Source organism: Diabrotica virgifera, chromosome 2, assembly GCF_917563875.1.
Source record: "Diabrotica virgifera virgifera chromosome 2, PGI_DIABVI_V3a".
NCBI classification, from domain to species: domain Eukaryota; kingdom Metazoa; phylum Arthropoda; class Insecta; order Coleoptera; family Chrysomelidae; genus Diabrotica; species Diabrotica virgifera.
In genome coordinates, this window is record NC_065444.1 from 198,429,983 (window position 1) to 198,437,410 (window position 7,428).

Here is a 7,428-nt window from a genome sequence, read left to right on the forward strand (position 1 = left end):
TGGAGGGTAACTTTAAAATCATAAATAGTAACCCCCGTTTTTTATTACAGATTTGGATTCCTCATGAAAAAATAAGTAACATATATTCAAAACATTTTTTTAGAATTGTTGATAGGTGGCGCTATAATCGAAAAAAAAACGATTTATTAGCGTCATCTATCAACAATAATTCTAAAAAATGTTTCGAATAAATGTTACCCCCACCTCACGTCCAGGGTGTGGAGTAAGGATCGTGTTTGGTTTCATTCGATAGATTTTTGAAAAATATCAGACACGTGTTTTTTGGTTTTTCATTTGGAAGTGTACACACACCCAAACTTATATGGAATCATCTGATATTTCTTACAATTTCGTGGAAATTTAAAAAAATGAACACACGAAGTCAAACAATATTTATTTTAAAACAATTTAATAACAATTACATAACAAATTAATAAAACAATAAAGTATTTAATTGTAAATGACAAGAGCTATACAGTGGAAAACTTTAATGAACAAGAACAAGAACAAAAAGAAAAATACTACAAACGCTCTACAAGTGAACGATCCCCAGAGAGTGATCGGCTAAATGAACAACAAAGGAAATTTACTAAAACAGACCCAAAAAACTAGCAAGTGATGGTCAAAGGGTGGATGTACAGGATAATGACCAGGCGTGGATACGGAAAACGAATAAGAGAGCACCGAAAAGTAATAGAAGTAGAAAATTGAAAGGTTTAATAAATATAGGAACGTGGAATATAAAAACTATGCTAGCCATGGGCAAAATGGAAGAAGTAGCAAAAGAAATGAGAGATTATAAGATAGACATAATAGCATTGCAACAATTGAGGTGGAAGGGAGAAGGCAGGATCGACAAGCAAAATTACACAATGTACTACGGAGGAGAAAATACACAAGGTAGAAATGGAACAGGCTTCATGATAAGTAGAAGATGGAGAGAATATGTATTAGAATTTAAAAAAGTAAATGGAAGAATATCTTATTTAAGGATAAAGAATAGAGCTGCTAATATCTCAATTATAAATATCTATGCACCCACAGAACAAGCCGATGATCAACAGAAGGATGTTTTTTATGAAGCTCTAGAAAGGCTCTGTGAGGAAATTAAAAATCATGACACACTTATAATTCTAGGAGACTTCAATGCAAAGATGGGTAAAGAGGAACATTGGAGATCGGTAGCAGGGAAAGAAACAGCACATGACCCAACAAATGAAAATGGGACAAGAATGGGCAATCTAGCAACAGATATGAATATGTTTGTAGTAAGTACTAAATTTCGGCACAAGCTAGAGCATAAAATAACATGGCTTATTCCAGGAAGAAATACAGGAAACCAAATTGATCATGTGGGATCTGATCACTTCCTTGTAATAGCAAAGCTTAAGCTAAGAATGATAGATATGGAGAAAAAAGAAAACAAAAGGAAAAGATGGAGAATAGAAGAGTTAAAAACAAAGAAACGGCAATATCAACAAGAAATGGAACAACAACTATTGGAAAATGTAGAAAATGAAAACATTGAAACAGACTGGGAAAATATACGAAGAAGTATAGAAAACACAGCAAATACAGTGCTAGGAAGAAAATATGCAGAGAAAAGGAATGACTGGTTCGACAATGAGTGCGAAGAAATATTAAAGAAGAAAAAATCAGCAAGACTCAAATGGTTAAGAACGGGATGCACAGATGATTACAGAATATACCAAAAAATCAGAGGTGATACCACAAAACTAATAAAACACAAAAAGGTGAGGTGGATTGAAGAAACCATGGATGCACTGGAAAAAGACACAAAAAACAACGGCAAGCTGTATAAATATATTAACAAGCAAAATAAAAAATTAAATATGGCAACAATAGAAAAGAAAGAGTGGTAAAATTATTTCAAAAATCTCTTAACGCAAGAAAACACAAGCAAATGAAGATGAAGTTTTGGAAATAACAGAAGAAGAACGGCCTGAACAAAACATACCAACGGCAGAAGAATTTAACGAAGTGATAAGCCAACTAAAACAAAATAAAGCAGGGGGAACAGACTGTTTAGTTAATGAGTTGATTAAACATGGAGGGACAGCAATACAGCAAAGATTGTATAACCTGATTAAACAGATTTGAATAAAAGAATCAATGCCTAAAGAATGGGAAAAAGGGTTAATTATTCCGATATTTAAAAAAGGAAACCCAAAAGTTTGTGAAAACTACAGAGGCATTACTCTTCTAAATGTGGTTTATAAGATCTTGACCAAAATGATAAATAAACGATTGATGGAGCATACAGATATAAAAATAGGGGATTATCAAAATGGTTTTAGGAAAGGAAGATCTACCGTAGATGCCATACACATAGTGACTCAGACAGTCGAGAAATTCTATGAATATGACATGTGGCTGCATATCCTCTTTATTGACTTAAAGCAAGCATTTGACAGTATTAAGAGGCCAGAAGTAGTAAACGATATGAGGAATATAGAAGTGCCTGGAAAGATGATAAGACTCGTGGAAATGACGATGAAAGAATCAAAGGCATCCGTATTGACGCAGGAAGGAACAACAGAAGAATTCGAATACAATGCAGGAGTAAGACAAGGAGATGGGCTGTCAACTACGCTCTTTAACATAACTTTAGACGCCATAATTAAGACGTGCACACTCAATGGGACGATCACCAACAATTCAGTCTAGATAGTAGCATATGCTGATGACCTAGCGGTGCTGGCGAGAGACAAAAGAACCTTAGATGACATAACCAGACAAATTGAAAAGGAAGCGGTGAAAAGAGGCTTAACAATAAATGAAGAGAAAACTAAATACATGAAAATAGAGAGGAAAAACAAAGATACAGAGGAAAGAAATATAAAAATCGGGAATTATAATTTTGAAATAGTCAGTAATTTTCAATACCTAGGAGTCACAATTAACAACAAAAATGAAAGAAACATAGAAATTACCAACAGAATACAAGCGGGTCATAGAGCATATTATAAGTACAAAAGTATTTTAAAAAACAAAAAAATCAGCAGGGTTACGAAAATCCGAGTATACAGAACAGCAATTCGAACAGTGGTGATATATGGGGCAGAAACCATGAGCCTAACAAAGAGGGAAGAAGAAATGTTAAAAATATTTGAAAGAACAATGGTAAGAAGAATTTATGGACCAAAGAAAACAGTGCACGGAGATTATGAAAGGCTCTTGAATTTAGAAATAAGAGACATACTAGGAGGTGAGGACATAGTGAAAGCTATAAAAACCCAGCGACTACGGTGGTATGGACACTTAAGAAGAATGGGAGAAGAAAAAGATGTAAGAAAAGTTACAATGTGGAACCCAAATATAACAAGGGCGAAAGGAAGACCAAAAAGCAGGTGGGAAGACCAGGTATTGGAGGACATAAAAAGATTGGAAGTGCCAAGATGGAGACAGAAAATACAGGACCGGGATATATGGAGGAAAATAACAGAGGACGCAAAGAGGAACCCTAGATTAGACTAGTTAACTTGAGAGAAGAAAGAATGTGGAGTGACTCACCACAATAAATGAGTCAATGAGCTCAATAAGAGTGGCTCCAACTCCGCACGGAGTGTATAGCCTGTATATATATAATATAAAGTATTTAACAAACAAATTGAAAGTAGTTGTTTTAAAGTCAATAGCATACAAAATTTCAATGTAAAACGAATAATGTTTAAATTGTTTTTATTTATTTTTTTTTTGTATTTTGTGGTAGTCAGTGTTATCACCTCTAGTCCTTATGCAAGCTTCAGTTTGCGTTAGCACGCTCCTAATCAAATTATCAACATTTTGTTGTGGTAGGTTGCTTCATCCTTCAAGAGCAACTTGTACTAGCCGTGCAGTGTTTTGTTGATTATCCCGGCGAGCTCTAATTTTTCTTTTAAGCATATCCCACACATACTCTATAGGATTAAGCTCGGGTGAGTAAGCAGGCCACTCCAAACAAGGGATACCTTCTGCTTCAATGATGTCTGTAGTCACTCTAATGGTATGCAGTGGTCCATTATCATGCGATAAAATTAAATTTTCTACTGTTGCACCTCTCCAGAGCCTGACTACAAGTTATCAACATACCTGTGAGCAGTTAAAGTTGATTGGATAAAAATTAAAGGAGTTTTATTTTTTACAGAAGCTGCCTTTGGAGCTGCATGTGAGAAATGGTTGGGTGCCTTCCAGCTGAATAGACAATTAAACGATCGTGGAGAGCCGTTATTACTTTTGGCGACTTTTCCTTGCTTTATTTTTGAGCTTTCCTAGTTCCTGTTACCTAGCATAGGTTTTGGACAGAACGCCCTGTATTACGCCTAGCTCTACAGCTATGTCCCTCTGAGAACATTACTTTCTCCACAAGACCAATAATCTTTCCTCGTTGTAAGTTTTATAACCCCACATGAGGCATATTTTCGTTTTTGGACGCAAAAGTTAGTTTATTTATTTTCGTTCAATTTGCAACTCAAGCAAATAAGCTATACCGTACCGAGCTGTACTATCCGATTGTCTTATATATTTGTTTATTTTCAATAAAAATCTTTATTCCTCGCAACAATAATAAGTTTTTTCAAAAGAAATAAATATTACTTTGAAATACATGGTGATTCCATATAAGTTTGGGTGTGTGTATTTCTTGAGATATTAGACGGATATAATTTACCTAGGGTATCACGATTTTTTTTTTAATTATAGAGTTATCTATCCACAACCCGAAAAAATGTATCAATTAAATGTTGCTTATTTTTACGAGAGAAATCCAAATCTGCAATAAAAAATGTGGATTTATATTTAAGATTTTAAAGTTAAATTAAGATTTTCCACCTCTAGGGGGTGGAATGGGGCGATTTGGTGTTCGATAGATTTTTGAAAAATATTGAACACGTATTTATTAGTTTTTCGATTCGATGTTCATTTCGCGAAATATTTGACCATTCCGCTACTTTTGGTGCACCCTATATAACTACACCTACGATATCAAAAAGAAATTACGAAGACGACAGAGTTCTATTAAATAACTTAGAGGTCGAGCTCTCTATGACCTAAGACAAAATTAAAACCGGCTAGAAGACGCTATTTTTCGGCGAAAAAAAAAATGTAAAAATTAAATTTGACTAAATATAAGAAAATTGTGAAATATCTCGCTTGTTAGCTTTATTTGTTTTTTATCGTGGAATAATAAAGTTTAGGAATTGCTTTAATTTGAACTTGTAAGCAAGTTAAATATTGTTTTATGCCAAAACAAGTACAAACATGATTTTTTATATCCTGCGGGTTTAATGTTAAATTTAAGTCCAGGTTGGTCCAATGATGCTCTTCTCTATTGTCTCCTCGACTGAAATTTTATTTAGATGATTACTGGGTATATATACTTATTTTTTATTTTATGTGCATAATTACATTAACAAGCAATTACTAGTACATCCATCCATGCATCCATCTATTCTTTCATTTTTCACACACCTGATTGATACATGAATTTAAAACTTCGTAATCACAAAAACTTAGTCATCGGACAGACAGACCACGGAAGCACTGTTTCAAGCCTCTAAGCCTTCATCAAACAGCTTTTTAAAATCAATTTTAGAGCACAATTTAATTAATAAATTTTAAGAAAAAGTAAAAAAAAGAATTATTGAATTTTGACATTTATTATTTGTATTATGTATTACAATAATCCAGGTATAATAACAAAACATTTTTTTTATAACAACGTAACTTTTTTTTATATCAATTTACTAAGAATTTTATATTCGCCATTGGCACCATGGAGAATATAAAATTCTTAATTGTATGTCAAAAAATCCGCACCAACTACCTCTTAAAACCTACCATATTTCATTTGTACAAATCAACCGATTTTAGAGCAATAAATAAATCGTCAGTTTCTAAGAAAAATTTCAACATCCCGTATCTCGGAAACGAAGCATTTGCGGACATATGTTTATTAAGCAAACCGCCATTATTTTTTCATGGAGAATTACCCCTTAAACTTTGTCACACTTATCTAGATACACCCTGTATTGATGAAGAACATGGCTAGTTGTTAAAGTACCCAACTTTTTTATTATCCAACTAATTTTTAATATTACCGATATAAATGAGTCAGATTAAATAAATTATTAGAATAATTTTTTACTAATCAACAACATTTTTGTTTAATTTAGTATTATTTTGTATTTTGACAACGACACCCGACTTGGGCGTCGAAACGTTAATAAAATATTTTTTTTGGTAAAATTGTGGCTTATTTCCCATTGAAAATAATTGATTATATAAATGCCACAAGGAAATAGCTTCAGAACAATATTTTCCAACATAAGCGAATGAATAAAAAATCAGAATGTTAAGAAAACCTGAGGCTATAGTTGGGTTTTAATTTCAATCTTTTATAAATGCTAGAATATTCCACAGGGTGTAGTGAACTTTGAGAAAAAACACAGTTTGGTACACCCGATATGTTAAAGAATAAGGCTATAACATATTAAAAAATCACTTAAATCGGATAACAGGTTTAGGAAATTCGTAACATCAAAAATGACCAATTTTAAGGTAGTGCGTTAATTTCTTGGAGTAGTGTATGTTGTCCCTAAAAAGTTCTACAAACAACTGTTTTTTATATAGATGTATACTAAAAACCTAAAAATTAAAGGAATAACGCAAAAAACACAAAAAACTCGCCGATATTTTTTAATTAACCTAAAGGACATCGCACACATCTTATGGAAAATATCATGTCACTCAAATTCAATAAAATTTATACGAATAGATTCGTTTTAAATTAACGGTCAAATCTTATCATTGCGCCAACTCTTAATTATGATTAATTACGGCGCAAATTGCAATTAAAGTTTATCGAAATCACATTTTTGGAGTCAGTAAAACTGTCAGTTACAATCACTATTGCTCTGGGTGCTATTCAAAAGAGCTTAAACCCCGCTGGGCCTAAGCGGATTAGTGAAACTAATCCGCTGATTTATGGAGTACCGACAATTTGGGTATTATAAAATATTTTTTCTCTCTCTAACTTATGTACGTATCCATTTGATTTCAGATTTATTTATATCAATTTCTGCTCTTATTATTGAAAATATGGAGTTGGCGCAATGATAAGATTTGACCGTTAATTTAAAACGAATCTATTCGTATAAATTTTATTGAATTTGAGTTACATTATATTTTCCATAAGATGTGTGCGATGTCCTTTCATAAATATCCATAGTGTCAAAAAGTCATAATTTAGTGGAGTAAATTTGCCTGCGGTTGGACCAATTACAAACAAGCAGTACAGTACGGTAAATTTGGATTACTCCTAGTTTAAAAACGAGGTATAGTTCCTGGCACGTGGTTACGTAATTAGGCAGCATAGCAACAGATAATGTATTACGTGATTTCTAGTATGTTTGGCTCAGGGTATGCATC